Source organism: Bombus terrestris, chromosome 12, assembly GCF_910591885.1.
Source record: "Bombus terrestris chromosome 12, iyBomTerr1.2, whole genome shotgun sequence".
Taxonomy (NCBI): domain Eukaryota; kingdom Metazoa; phylum Arthropoda; class Insecta; order Hymenoptera; family Apidae; genus Bombus; species Bombus terrestris.
The window spans coordinates 8,362,306-8,377,669 of NC_063280.1; the positions used below are offsets into that span (position 1 = coordinate 8,362,306).

The following is a 15,364-nucleotide window of genomic DNA, read 5'->3' on the forward strand; positions in this document are numbered from 1 at the left end:
AATCGCTCTTACTTAATCTTCTTAATCTCTTCATTCTCTTTCTATTTATTTTCCTTTTCTCTATGCAAATAGCATTTTATTTTATTTAATCCTGCTACGTTTTTCCCCGATTATCTTCCAGCAGATCATATTTTTCTAACGTTAGAAAAATATCTTCGGTTTGTCGTTTCAATGTTACGTTAATTCTTCCAGTTCTTTTTGTTCGGCGGAATCGAAAGGTTCAAACATAAATAGAAATTTCTATATCTCGATCTTGCTGTCGTTTTAACAATCAACGAAAACAGGTTGGAACGATTCGAAAGGATGTTAAACGCAAGATCGAAAGGAGATATTATACGGAGGTTTTGTCTACTTTGTTCGAATTAAAGATATCTCTTAGCGTTAGATAAAACACGACCGAGCCGAGAATAATCAAAGCTACATCGCGCAGAATCGACACGGTCCACGTTCTTTACTGGATTTTTTAAAATGATTAAAATAAGATAAATCTCATGGACTAAGGAAATTGTCCATTGCGCGGATCGTTGCTTCGTTTGTCGAATTTACTTCGAATATATGTTCACGTCCCGTGTTCTGTAGCCAAATGTTTCCAACGTACCGCGTGTTTCAATTTCCGAAACTGTACATCTTTGAACATATTTCTACACGTTTGCCAAACTTGTACTCTATCCGGCCGAATGCAACGCTTCCAACTACGTGTTTCAGTTTCTAAAACTATCTGTACCTTCCGGCGTATTATTCCAGCTATCTTTGCCATTCTTGTACATCTGAAACGCGCTACTTTTCCCAATATTCCATGCTCGTACCTCGAACGCGACGCCTACACGTTCCACTTTTCAAACTTTCATTTTTTCCTAAAGCTATACACGCGTTACGATTTGGTTTCGCGCACGGCCTCTACAGAACTGAAACGCTAATTTGCCAAATTTGGTGGCGCCAAAATCCAAACGTGGATTTGAAAATTAGCCGGTTAACCGCGGAATTTAATTTTAAGAATCCCTCGCGCGATTAAAATTAAAAACGACGACGAGTATACACGTCGAACCTTTACACTTTAATAAATCTATAACCGGCTTTAATGGTTTGGTTTAAAGGCACTTGTACTCAGGCGCAAAAGTTGGTATGGCTAGCGGAAAAATTCAAATTTTAAGAATTTTCGACTTCGAATAAGTAGTGAAATCAAGTAGTATGTAATATAACGTACATTACAGAAAAATCGCCAAAGAAGAGTTACCAAGGTACTTAGAAGGGAGGATGAAGTGGAAGGACAGAAAGATATTAGCAAGATTCAGATGTGGAAACGAGACCAAAGCAAGGGAATACTGGAAAGAGGGAGAAAAAAGATGTGGACTATGTAAAAAGAAAGAAGAAGACCTGAGACATGTAAAAGAAGAATGCGAAACAACGGGAGGACCAAAGGACACGGAAAAACACTAAATGAGACTGGAGAAGAGCTAACAGAACTAAAAGCAATAATAGAGAAGAGGAGGGCAATACAAGACGGGGAGGAACGACGATAAGGAAGCACAGCAAGGAGGCAAAAGCTCAAAAGTTGCCATAGCTTTGGAGACAGAATAATTAAGGGAGTGCGATATAATGGAGTGGATAAGAGGTGGGGTAGATATATAAGAAGCGAAATAGGTAAAAGAGATGTAAAACCGAAAGCTCGTCCAAAGTCGAAAGGCACGGACTAAGCAATAATAAATAAAAAGTAGTATGTATTCTACAAATCAATCTGGCCACCGTCTATCTTCCCATTTGAAATGAAAACTCTGGATAAATTTACTCGATCTTTTTAAATTTCAAATAAAACGATAAGATCCGTCAGGTTTGGGAACTAAAAAATAACTCGAACAAAACTGACCGATTTAAATAATCTTGCACTGTTCAATATTCTGTCTTTATTGATAATGTATCGACAAGTCAAAGCCAGTTATCTGATTAAGCTAAATACTGGACGGAAACACGATCATGAAAGAATTGGAAACCTTCCAAAGGGAAGATAATAAAACCATAAATCCCTGTACAGCACGGGTATATCTTCTCAAATCCGCTAATGAATTTTCAATGGGTGAAACGATTCGCCGAAAGAAGATTTCCGCTTTTGACCGATTAAATCGAAAACGATCGGTTCAGGGATTGAGCCAACGAGCTACTTGTCTTTTTCCTGCAAAAAAATCTTGAGCGGTGATAGCGATCGTCCTCGAACATGATCAATTTCCACGTATCACCTAAGAACTCGAGGAGAAATAATATCTTTTGTGACAACGATATTACGTTCAAGGCTGTTTGAGCCTGTTGTTTCGTATCCTTAATTATGCCAATTGCTACGCTGGCCGCCTCGACTTTTTGCTTGGAAATATCACCTCGTTGAAACGTACCTCGCGCAGCCTTGTGGCGTGGACGGCGGTTTGACATTGCCTTTGTATCTTTCGAATTACGTTCGTTTGATTGTCACGTTGCACGCGTATAATTGGGCCATGGCCTGTTAACGAACCATACGAAGTGGCACGAAACGAAACGGTTGCGTGGCAAACGGAACGCGGCCCGATGTTCACCGTCCAACGTCCAACGTCCAACGGACGAGATGAGGCGGAGCGCAAACTTGAAAAATTCATAAATCTTATCGTTAACATCTGTTCGCGACGCGTTCGAGCTCGTTCGTCTTGGCGTTCCTCTTATTTCTTTACGCCGGCTGTCTCTCGCATTTCTCCAGGGCCACGATTCGCCTTCGTTCCCAGCCAGCCGTGCATCCTTCCCTTTTTTCCTCGGTCCAAGGGTAGCCAGAGGTTACAACGAAGAGTTTACGCCGCGGACAGCAGGTGCGAGCGCGAGATCTACCTTTGGTTCTAATAGAATTTCGTGGAAAATTATCGCCGTTACCTTCGTATCTAATGTTATCAAATAGGTTTGGGGTTTGATATTTAATTGATTCACGCAGGTTAGTTTTGTATGCTGTGTATTTCACCAGCTCGTACAGCCATTTCACACACCGGATACTCTGACAAAAAGAGAATGTGGCGAACGGTGAAAAACATAGGAGAATCGCAAGTAGTCGTACCAACTCTGCATGTGGAAACTAGTGATCATACCAACCTGACATTTATCTCAACATCCATCCTGGTTTTTTCGTATAAAGAAACCGAGGATAAAGAAATTCCGCAGTTTTTGCACGTTTGACTTGGAAATTGATTAAAACTTCATTCGAGAAATGTCTATATGTCCGATGTTAATGCACGAAGCGACACGTGTTTACGAATAAACGTTCAAACGCCAATGAGACGAAAGTAATTTGATATTTTTGAAGCGAACTCACGTTTAAACTCGCGCGGAATCTCTTCCTCTGATTTCCGGTGGCCTATCCAAGACGATGCGTTTCCTCCGTGCGCTACCAGGGTATTCGCTGTAAATCATAAAAACGAACAATTGATACGCTAAAATTGGTTACCATAAATGGTTCGTTAACTTAGCATCAGAAATAAAACAACCGCAAGAAGGATATCAATCCATGGCTGAACATTTATACGATAGAGTTGTATTTCGTCTGGATTTTGCAAAATTGTATCGCCTCTTAAGAGCTCTTGACAAAAATTAATTACCGATCAGTGTCGACAATTTCCCGAATACGTCGATATTTCCACCGCGCAACATGAAAATCACAATCGCTCGTATCGTGACTGTTCACTTTTCAATCCACTTTTCACTCTGCGAAACTAGCGACAAGCAACAAGACCAGCACGCATCGAATTGATTTCATATCGAAAATAAATGATCTGTCGGTCGTAAACGATGGTCGGTGGCACAAAAAGGCCTGCGGTGGTGTAGTTTAACAAGGACGTTGAAATTACGCGGTTAGCATTGAGCAAATTGACGGTACGATCGCGAAATTATATCACGCGCGGCCTTTCTATTCGCGCGCGTTCGTTCATAAGCCGTCGATGCCGCTGGAACGTGACGGTCAAGTATTTTAACAGCTCCATCCAACGTCCTCCGGATAATCCGATATTCCGGCGATTCGGTCGAAATCAACGATCAAAGGTATCCCTTTTCAACGAAATACCGGCCAAGTATCGATTAGTATCGTTGTGCAGTTGCACGAAAATTCTGCCATTTTCCCCGTTGAGTTTTGCCAGTTTCAACACTTTCCGCCAATCGTGTCTGTTCGATTACACAAAATCGTCGAAGAATTATAATAATCGACAGAACACGCGTCTGTCGAATATATTTTAAACGCTGGAAGAAACTCGTGGCGTTAACGTTTAAATCCCGGTTTTTAAGACTTCTAACTTCGAGTATCGCTAGCTTAAAACTCGAACTTCTGCAATCGAACTTTTCAATTTCCGGATATAAAATAAATTTCCATCGAACCGTAGCCGTAGCAGCTGTTTTAAACGTAGCCAACACGTATTTCTACCTTCGAGTCGAAGAATTTATCATAATCTGTATGAGACGCGCGACAAATTTGGACGATCGATTTCGACAAAATACGTACTATATAAATTTTGCTTCATCTTCCGTCTTCCAGTTTCAACATACACGATCAATATTCGTTGAACTATAGTCGCTGAAGCTGTTTTCAATGTACCCAACACGTACTTCTACATTCCAGTCGAACGATTTGTCATAATCTGTATGAGACGCGCGACAAATTTGGACGATCGATTCTGACACGATACGCACCGTATAAATTATATTCCATTTTCCATTTTGCAGTTTCAAGATGCACGGGATAAACTTTCGTTGGGCTATAGCTGTTGAAGCTATCTATCGTGATATATCTAAATTTCATTTGTCACTGGAACAGCTGCAAATATAGATCAGAGGAGTATTCTCTCGAGGATACTGAGACATTTTATTAAAAAGAAAACAATTTTACTTTTCTACGTCTATCTTATATTTGCAGGACAGTGAACGCTAACGATTATCGATCACTAGTCAGGAATTTACAGCTTTCGATGGAACTACCAACGACGTGAATAGCGAGCAAAGTTCCTCAATGGTCCATTAAATGGTAGATCCATTTAGAAGGCAACCTCGTTCAACACGGTTTAACATCACTGATTATCCTGGCGCATTACAAAAAACAAGCACACGGATCCTTGAGAATCTAACTTTATATCGCATATGCCTCGAATAAATAATCGAGCAGAATAACCCACGAAGTGGTAATCGAGTCGAACATATTCGCACGTGTTCTCAGTTTCCGCTAGGATTTGGAAAAATTCCAAGTTTTTAAACCACCGATCCAAGCCTTCAAATGTAGCAAACATTTAAACTACATCTTGATCGAAACAATTTTTCGAAAATTTGCTCGAAATTTAATCCTCGAGTGGTAAATAGCGAATCGTGAATCATTTGTCTCTTATTACGAATTGGACTTATTTTGTCGACCAGTCTTTAATCGTTTAATAAATTCCAATAGATCGTAAATCCTGTCTTTCTACGTTATCGCGAAGAAATTTGAAGTTTAAGCGGACACTGCTACGATTCAAGAAGCGTTTGCTTCGTATGCTTCAAAGGCAATCGTGATTCATTGATATTAAAAAAAAAAAAGGAAATAGGAATAAGCGAAAGACAAAGTAATTTGTTTAACTTCTGCCCGATATTTAACCATCCAATTAACATTTCACAGGTAACATCAAATACACGTAACAATACGTATTAATAGAAAATAAAGCTGCCTGTTTATTGGCTGGCGTTCTATCAATTATCAGGAATTCGAAATTCGTCGAGCGTCACGTGCAGTTGATAGATAGTTCTAGTTCTATTTGGCGAAAGCGTGCTCGAAACAGTTTGAACGATCGATAGAATCGGAAAATCCATTCGGTCAGCCAATTAACGTCAAATTACAGGCGCGGAGCGAGCAGGCGAGTAGAGCCGCTCGTTGCACGCCGGAATTTCGAATTTAGGACGGCAAGATCGGATAATCCAGCTGGGCTCGCGGAACAGATGATTAACCCAGTTTTAGGAAAAGTAAGTTTTACCAGGTTAATAGCTTCCGGGCTGATAAGAGCGACTGCTACACCCTCTCCTTCTCTCTCTCTCTCTCTCTTTTTCGCTTTTTCTCTCTTATTCCGCTAGTCGGAGCACGTATTAATTCCACGACAGATCAGGATGATTAACGTTGCCCTGGTTCCATCGTGAAATATCGTTCTTGCGCGCCATCCCATCTCCTAATTTTCCGCGAGCTTCTCTATCTGCGCCGTTTGACGCGCCAATTTTTCGCTAGCTCGCACGCTTCATTGGGTGACACTTGGTGGCCGTTGTTTGGCTGTCGTCACTCGCTGAGATGAATAGTCGGTTTTAAAAAAAATCTTTCTTTATTTTTCTCTTCTTCTTCTTTTTTTTTTTTTTTTGTTTTTGATGCGGAGGAAGAACAACGTCGAAGCAGTGGAAAAGGTAGCTAGATCTTAGAATTTTGGAAACATTTTTGGTGCAAGTCTGTAGATGTTTAGGGAACTGTGGCTGACGATCTGTCGTGGACATTTTTTCGTTGGAGGAGGTGAACAGTTAGCTTCAGAAATCTATCGTTTCTCCTAAGAGTTTTATTTTGTAGAAGTAAGAAGAATTTTGGTAATTGTTTTTGATCGACGTTTCTAAATGTTCAGAAGATACGAGCAACTATTTTGCAGCGATTACGATTAAGATATCGCAGACGATCGCGGATCTTCTAATACCTGGATAAAGTTTAAGATTGACAATTCGACGTGGAAATTTTTCGTTGGATGAAGCTCGCGTGTCTTCGCTCCACGAGATGAATGACGTTAATTCGTTCTTTCTCTCGAGACTTTTATTTCGACTGCAAGGACTATTTCACTGTTTCACGGTAACAGCGATATGCGGCAATGCTGCGGGACAAGAGTAGAAAGAGAAGATACGCTCGTTTGTCACGATTATGATTCTGGTTGAAAGCCAGGCCGATGATAATAAAACGATGGCACGGTGACAAAGGCGATACCAGACGCGATTTCCTTGCACGGCATTCGTGGACCGTGGACGAGGTGTTAATTAGTGCTAATTAATTCGAGAGAATGCTAATCGTCGCTAATTGATTCCATGCTAATTAAGGCTTTTCCCGTCGATCGGTTTCTCTTTGGCCGATAGCCGATGTATCGCGACCGATCGATCGATGCACGACGCGTGATCGATCGTCTTATAAAACCAACGTAAAGTAAAGTATCGACAGGCGAGTTGTTGTTGACAACTGTGTTCTTCGATCTTGAAAAACTGATCATCGAGCTTCAAATTTTGCTATTACATGCTTTAAATAATAAAAATTCCCTCGTGGCGTCCTGAGCGAAACGTGCAATTTCGGCGTGGCAGTCAAAGTGTTAAGATTTCATACAATTCTCAAAAATTAATTATTTCGAGCATCTTGCGTAAAGGTAATTGGATAACGCAACATAAAAATAGAAAATTCGTAATTCGTGCAGCAAGGAAGCCAGGTGAACAACATTTGTATCAGCTTTTTCAATCGTTGTCAGGTGTACGATCAATTTTCCGGAAGTAGGTCCCACATGGTCTCTGATAATATTTTTCCATCCTTTATCGCTGAAAGCCAAATAACAATTGTCAATCTCTTCGACCGTTTCGCAATTTACTTTCTTTGTTCGCCTTCTATTTCGCGTAGAACGTACGTTCTTATAAAATTCATAAAAGATACTTTTTCTCGAGGTAATTTTATCAATTCGCATCTTCTCTCTCGTTCGTACTTTTCAAAACTCCACGTTATTTTCCCCTCTCTTTCTATTATACGTCGTCTTAAATTATCATACTCCTGTTTCTTCGAATTTTCTTCCTTTTATTCGCGCGCGAAAATACCACGCAACGTTCACTACGTTTTGTATTTTTGTTCGCAGCGTTGCTTCTTTTTTTCCCGCTTTTGCCTCGGAATGTCGCTGTTTCTTTTCTTTTCCGCTTTTACTCTCTTTCCGCGTAACGTAACTTCCTTCTTTCGTCTTCTCTGGAATTTTGCTTGTTCCGCCTGCTTTCCGCTCCAATTTCCCTTCTCTTTCTGCCACTCTTTTCCTCTCGGTGTATTTTAGGATTCGCTTGCAGTGACGTAGTTCGACCTCTTCCGCGTGATATCGTCGGTTACTCGAGGAAGTACGTTCCTTTTTCTTTTTTCTTTCTTTCTTTCCGTCGGCGTAATAAAGTTTGCAATTAAAATCGCGACTGCATCAGCGGTACTACGAGACATGCAGAACAGAAATTTTTCAATGTCTCCCTCCCCGTGCGATACAGCTGCTTCTAAGCTCTTTGCTTGCAAATATTTTGCAATATATTTTGCGAATTATTTTCGATATAAATGAAAAAGGCGACAAAGTCGAAATAATAAAAAGCCATTTTTACGAGAATAATATCTCCTCGTTTTTACGAGCAAGTTACGAGGTAAGTAACTCACGTTTCGTCAAACTGCGCTTTTTGGTAGAAGAAGGCAGACAGGTTTTAATTAATTCTTTTCTCCGACTAAATAAAGTCATCGTGCGGTTTCGCAGAAGATAATCCTCGGAAGGAGAAAGGCGTCACGGTGACGTATACAAAATTGTGGAAAGAGCGCGGTGAATAATAAATTTCATTCTTCCGATGTAAATGTGATTTTTGAAATGTTGTCGGTCGATATGTTCGACGCGGGAAATCGCGATGAAATATTTCGATTGCGAAGAAAATAGTTGAAAACGAATAAGAAAGTTCGATGTTACGGAGAAACTTGGTGAAACAGTGGTAATTTGTTTCGACGAGAATTCATGTTTGAATAAGAAACTCGGACAGAGCAACAGCCAATTTATCAAGAAATAAGAAAAAGCAGATGAAAAGCGGGCAAGAAGAAAATTGAAAGATGTGTTCCACGAACAAGAAAGAATGGGTATTACGTAAATTCAGGACAAGAATGGAATCGTAATGGTATCCAATTTTCGAAACAGAAATCTTCGTACTGCCAATACGTGGAAATATCAAATATACTGAGCATAAAATATAAAATACTGCGTATATTTCATCTACACAAGTCCATAAGGTTCGGCTCCAGAAATAGACAAATATAAGAAATGACGATTGCAACATTATCCCTTAAAAGCCTTGAAATTATTAATTCGCGAAGATAAATCCTCTGTTTCTTAAAACATCTATATTTATCGAGATATGTATAATTTTGTGAATTTGTCGACTCACGTATGTGAATATGAATGTGTGCAAGTACGTGTGCGCGCGGCGTCTCGAAAAACAGACGAACGTAACTGTTCCGTTGGCAGTGTGGTATGAAAAATGGCGAGACAAAGGAAGTGCTGAGACGCGTGCAAACGTATACCGACGAAGATCCTATAAATCGTTTTTAAAATAAATCTAAAACTACTTTAATATGAATTCCAAGAGTAACCTTAGTGTTCCTTTACTTTTATTTCGGCAATTAAGATCCACAATTCTACACGATATTAATCAATTTTTGTCATTTGTTCTTCCAAGGCAAGCTCAAGTAAACGCCCAGACATTTCAAAGCTTCCTCTACTTCTCTAATCGCCCGCGTTTTATCATTAACGATAAACAAACATTTTATTCATCGCGTTCCACTTCGAATTATTCTATTAGGTCGTCCAAAAAGTTTCTTTCGCTTTACGAGGAAATAATAGGCGCACAACGTCCTTGTTTTATTTTATTTTGTCGAATTACGTACGATGCAATTTGCTCTGTTGAAATAAACACGCGGAAATTTCACAGATTTTCCTTCACATTTGTACGAAGGTGCATTGTAGAAAACACGTTTGCGAAAGAAAGACACTTTCCGGACAACCTAATACATTTGCCGCGTAATCAAACTCGCGCGAGCCGCCCGAAGCTCGTACGCACCGTCCGCAACTCCAGCCCGGCCGGAATATACGTTCCTCTCGTTTTCGAATTCATCGACGCGTCAACGGTGAGTAACGAAGGACGAGGGGGCGAGGATATTTCTGGTAACTGGAACGATTCAATTATCCTTCGTTCCCCGGAGTGCGAATTAACGAACTAACCGGTCCTCCGGATCCAAATATTTGCGGAGCGCGCGAGACGTACCGTTCTGCAAAATCGTTTCCAGCGACCCCTACGAGCCGAGCTAATCGAGTTACCCGGGGGATGCGAGGGAATCGAACTGCAAGATCGGAACTGGTGCGGAATCGGTGAGAGAAAAGGGCGGTTGGCTGGCGGAAGTCGTGACCGGAACTCGCCTTTTAATTTCGACCAGCGAATTTCCGAGCAAACCAGGAGAAGCTGTTGCCTGCTCTCGACGAGCTGCAACGCGAGGTGGAAATCGCGTCACGGTCGTTTCTACACCGGCGATGCGCTACAGGGTTTGTTGTTGGGTCGAGCTCTGGCGGCATTGGAATTGGGCGCAAGTGCGTTTATCGCAGAAGCGTGGTCTTTTTATTCCTTTCAACGACGATCTTGCGAGCGAACGTGGAGTTTTCAAAGTTTTGAAGGAATAAAGTAGCTGGTCGATAATGCGCGAGGGAACGTTGCGAAGAGCACAACCTGGTTTTTGGGTAATCACGGGGTCATGCAGGCTCGTAGTGGCAAATATATTTGATCGTAGTTGAGCGTAGTTGAGCAAATTTCAATATTTAAGTTTGTACGTTTGAATATTTGAATTTGCTGGTTTTAACTTTAATCCGGATTTAAATAATTGAATTGAAATTTGGCATCTGCGAGTCTGCGTTATTTCTAATATTCGAACGTTGCTATTTTGGCGCGATACGAGTGGATGTAAAGAGTACGATATAAATTTTATTTTTCCTCTCGTTCGTTTAATCGTCGAAGCAGGTATACGTTAATAATAAAAAGAGAACAAAATCTACACGATTAATTGCGATAAAAAGTGATAAGACAACGACGCGATAATGGAAAAGAGTCGTATTAAGGAGAAGATTGAGTCTTCTAAAGAGTTTCAAAGCGAGAAGGAAAATCCGAGATATTCTACATTTTCTAGCCGCGTGCTCCTCGTCGTGAGAAACGTGCCTCGTTAATGAATTTTTATAACAATTTGCATCGCCTTGTTATCTGTACCAACCACCGCTACAATCTCCAGAGAGAGATACTCCTCGTTAATTAATTCCCGTAATTTAACCTTCTCCCGGGAATCTTGGCGAAACGAGACACATTATCGAGCAGAAAACTAAAACGTTATAAAGAGTTGAACATCGACAATCATTATTTACGAAGGAATAAACGAAGAGAATTATTCTCGAAATTCTTTCATTCCTCTAATTTCAAATGTTCAACAATTCTCAGTTCTATTCCAACTCCGATATTTCAGTCTCTTAATACAAATGCTTAATTAACTTAATGCAAATTTTTTAAGTACTTGGCAATTTTGCTATTTTCGTTGAACGTCTCCCAACCTATCTTAATTTTAGAATTTCCGAAATTCTCAATTACAAATACCCCGAACGTTTGATCCACAATTTCCCAAACCTTCTGATCCCACGCACGGGACCAGTTTCTGCTTTGCATTTTTAATTTCGATCGAACATTTTCGAAGGTCAGCGCGGACCTCCCGAGTTCGCTAAATTGTCAAAATTTCCACTTACCGAGCGATCTGGTCCGACGATTTATCGAAATTCGAAACGTTCCCACTCCGATATCTGCGCGTCAAATTTTGTTCGCTCTGTCACTTCCGAATGAAAACCTCTTTGCCAAGAATAATCCGTGGAAATATTTCAAAGGTCATTGCGCAGATTTCCAATTGGCGACGAAATTCTCTGACGGTGAAGCGCGCCGCGCTGGAACTCCAAAGCTTCAAAAATCGTTCGACGCGTGTTTCGCATTGAACGTTGGACTGTGTAACGCAGTCGCGTAACCAACGTACAAAACGACACGCTAACGATTTATTAGCTACCGATTCGCGTCGCTTTACGAAATATTCGCCTGATACGCGAGATTCGATCGGCCTTGCTAACGTTCCTGCCAATTAGCATTTCACTACGACAATAAAACTCACCGATTACAAAAGCATTCTCTGCGTGTCCGTATCCTGTTTCGAGAATAAATGGCGAGTAGACGTTTACCAGATTTTGAAATTTTATATATCTTATATGGAATTTAACGCTTATTTGAAAATTTACACCGGTTTCGAAATTAGATTATTATTTGAAAATTCATCGCTATTTCTTTCGTTCGTCCAACATTATGTAAATCCTTATATTAACAGAAACGAAGATAATGATCGGATAATACGTTGGTTGATACGTTCGTATCTCTTTTGTCGCGACAACTTATTATTATTATTATTATTATTATTATTATTATTATTATTATTCGTTTGATTTCATTGTTATTCACACCGGGCAGGACTAATCCAATTTATTTAAATAATCAGAAAATTACGTATCGTCCGTACTTCCTGCCAAATATTTAACTAGATTTGTAATCATCGCGTTGTTAATTCTCCTTTATTCGACAAGTCGTTGCGATTATTTCCATTTAAATAGCGCGCAACAAATACGGCAGGGTAATTAATAACACGATTATAATAATTTTCATTACTTTACCTACATCGATACGGAAAATGTTTCATTGTATCCGCGAATATTTCTACGTTGCCAGAAACACGTTGTCTACAAATATTCGTAAAAACGTACATCGCGTAGAGTTCTAAAACGATTTACGATACTCGAGAATTTCCCGCAAACGGCGGGAACATAAAGAACGTAAACGAAAAAAAAAGACAGAATTTGAAAAATTCAGCTATTGATATCGCGAGGTAAAAAGAGCCGGGCCGTCCGACGAGTTCGATGATAATTTACATCGGTCGTTTACGTCTGAATTCGTTTCGAATTCACGGCGAATTCCGCTGAAACCGATGATACGCCGACAATGAAACGGCGCGTCGCGCGGCTCGTATAAAATTTTCAATTCTATCGGCGAATTTCGCGACCAACCATCGAGCACAATTCCTAACAAACAATACGCGCGAGCGAGAAAAAAGGCAAAGAAAGATTGCAAAAAAAAAAAAGAAAAATAGAAAACATCGTAGAAAGAGACAGAGGAGGGGTAGCAAGGACGAAAAAAATTCCACGTCGAAGCGATTTCGACAGCCGTTCGCGCGACATTATTTGCACGATCGTTTGCCTTCCCCTCTTTCCCTCGCATTTCTATTTTTTCATTTCTACTGTTCCCCTGCTCCTCTTTCACTGGTCAACACGCGGCCAGACGAGCGAACGATATTCAACCGTCCCAACGAATTTCCACGCGCAAATTGCCCCCGTATTTGGCAGCTAGAACTTGGTCACGAGTCGTACACGCAACGTATGCCCGATATCTCGTTGAATTTTCACAGGGACGCGTTTAAATTTCAGGGAAACGGCTCTCGATGCCTATCCGCCAATCCTGTCGTCCTGATCGCCGATATATCTCTGGCCGCTACCCGTGATAAAGTGCCACGTGGTTTGGGATATTGTAAAATCTATCGACCGATTCGATTCCATTTAGCTGAATTCTGTTCGAAACGGATGGATGGAGGATCGCAGGTTTCCGGCTGCGAAGAATTCCCAAGGGTCGATTTCGCGCTGATTTTCACGATTTTTCGGCACCGGTGTCGAGAGTTGCGGATTTCAACTGTTCTCACCGGTATCGTTGGGCCGATGCAAATCATAGCAACCTGAGTCTCGATTATCCGATTTTGCAATTTTTAACGTAATTCAACGCTAACCGTGCCAGGTCCGGTTTCGAAATTTTATTGAAAATTGTCTAACTTTAGGTAAATTCTTGCATTATCAGTTCCCGTTGCTACAAGAATTTACGTACAGTTGGACGAACAAACGGAATAACAGCGTACGTACAATTTCAAATAAAATTTCGTAACTCTACTCAGAGTCAGAATTTAATCGAAGTTTAATTCGATTCGATGGAAAAATCTACGATACGAATTTCGGACAGTCTTCGTGTCTTCTTCGTACCCCATCCCCTTCCCTTCTTCTGTCGCTCGTTCGTTTACCAAATTTAAATGGCTTCATCCCGAGTTCGCGAACATTCGCCAAGACACCGCGTTGAAACTCTACCTTGGCAACGTGTAAAGGGGCTTAAAGCAGCCTTCGTGCGTTTAAAGCAACCCTGGAGGCCACGTTCCTTCTCTTGAAAAATTCCAGGGAAATTGGAAGACGCGGCTTGTACGCCGAACAGGCGACCACGAACGCCTCGACTGAAATTTCTCGCGAGCCAATCGTAACTTGGGTAATTAGAATGACGTCATGCGACGAGTCGGAGCGGACAGAGCGATCGGAATAAGCTACGCTTTGTATAGCACGCGGTTCATGCGTATGTGTTATGGGAATGTTGTAAATGTCAGGCAGGTTTCCATCGACTAAACGTAGAAAACAAGACGGTTGCGTAACGCAATATTTAACGATAAAACAGAAATAAGCGAATGATAATTTAACTTTAAAATTAACCGTTTCGCGAATTAACAGCTCGCTGTTTCAAGTTTCTGCGTAAATGTGCCAGTCAACCAACGATGCTTCCACCGGGTTTTACGATAAAAGCGTACAATGTCTGTGCGAATGTACACGTGTGCGCATCTATTAGGATAAGTGATCCAACCGATAGCATTACGAACATTATACGATGGAGCATCAAGCGAATATTTGCGTTAGAATATCGATAACAGTCGAAGCAGAAACGATTCGCAGAATGCAGCAGGAAATTTACGGATGCGTGCTATACACCGCACAGAATTTTCGCTTCGTACACGTTCGATAGAGCAGATTTGTTGAAAAGAAGCTCGCAGTGTACCGCGTACGTATTAGGTTGCCCGAAATGTTTCTTTCGTTTTATAAGAAAATAATAGACGCACGATGTTTCTTGTTTTATATTAGTTTATCAAGCACTGAAAATGGATCATACCTAATTCAATAAAACAATATAAAAAAGAAATTCTTGTTCATCTATCATCGCCTTACGAAACGAAAGAAACTTTCCAGACAACCTAATACCCTCGTGAACCACATACAGTGTTCAAGAGGAAAGGACACTTTCGTGAATATTTTATTATTATTTTATTATTGCTCAGTCCGAGCTTTCGGTTTTACATCTCTTTTATCTATTTCGCTTCTTATATATCTACCCCACCTCTTATCCACTCCATTATATCGCACTCTCTTAATTATTCTGTCTCCAAAGCTATGGCAACTTTTGAGCTTTTGCCTCCTTGCTGTGCTTCCTTATCGTCGTTCCTCCCCGTCTTGTATTGCCCTCCTCTTCTCTATTATTGCTTTTAGTTCTGTTAGCTCTTCTCCAGTCTCATTTAGTGTTTTTCCGTGTCCTTTGGTCCTCCCGTTATTTCGCATTCTTCTTTTACATGTCTCAGGTCTTCTTCTTTCCTTTTACATAGTCCGCATCT

General features: G+C 40.7%; 1 protein-coding gene across 6 annotated transcripts in view; it reads right to left on the bottom strand.

Annotated features, from left to right (window-relative positions):
- LOC100645921 (ankyrin repeat domain-containing protein 50) overlaps positions 1-15,364 on the bottom strand; it is a 223,642-nt gene that overhangs the window by 189,851 nt on the left and 18,427 nt on the right. For 5 of the 6 annotated variants that reach the window (XM_048410802.1, XM_012315018.3, XM_012315017.3 and 2 more), the window contains exon 2: positions 3,317-3,403. The exons of the other annotated variant lie outside the window; for it this stretch is intronic. The gene's annotated coding sequence lies outside the window, so the exon portion shown is untranslated. The remainder of the gene's footprint in view (positions 1-3,316; positions 3,404-15,364) is intronic. 6 annotated transcript variants of the gene reach the window in all.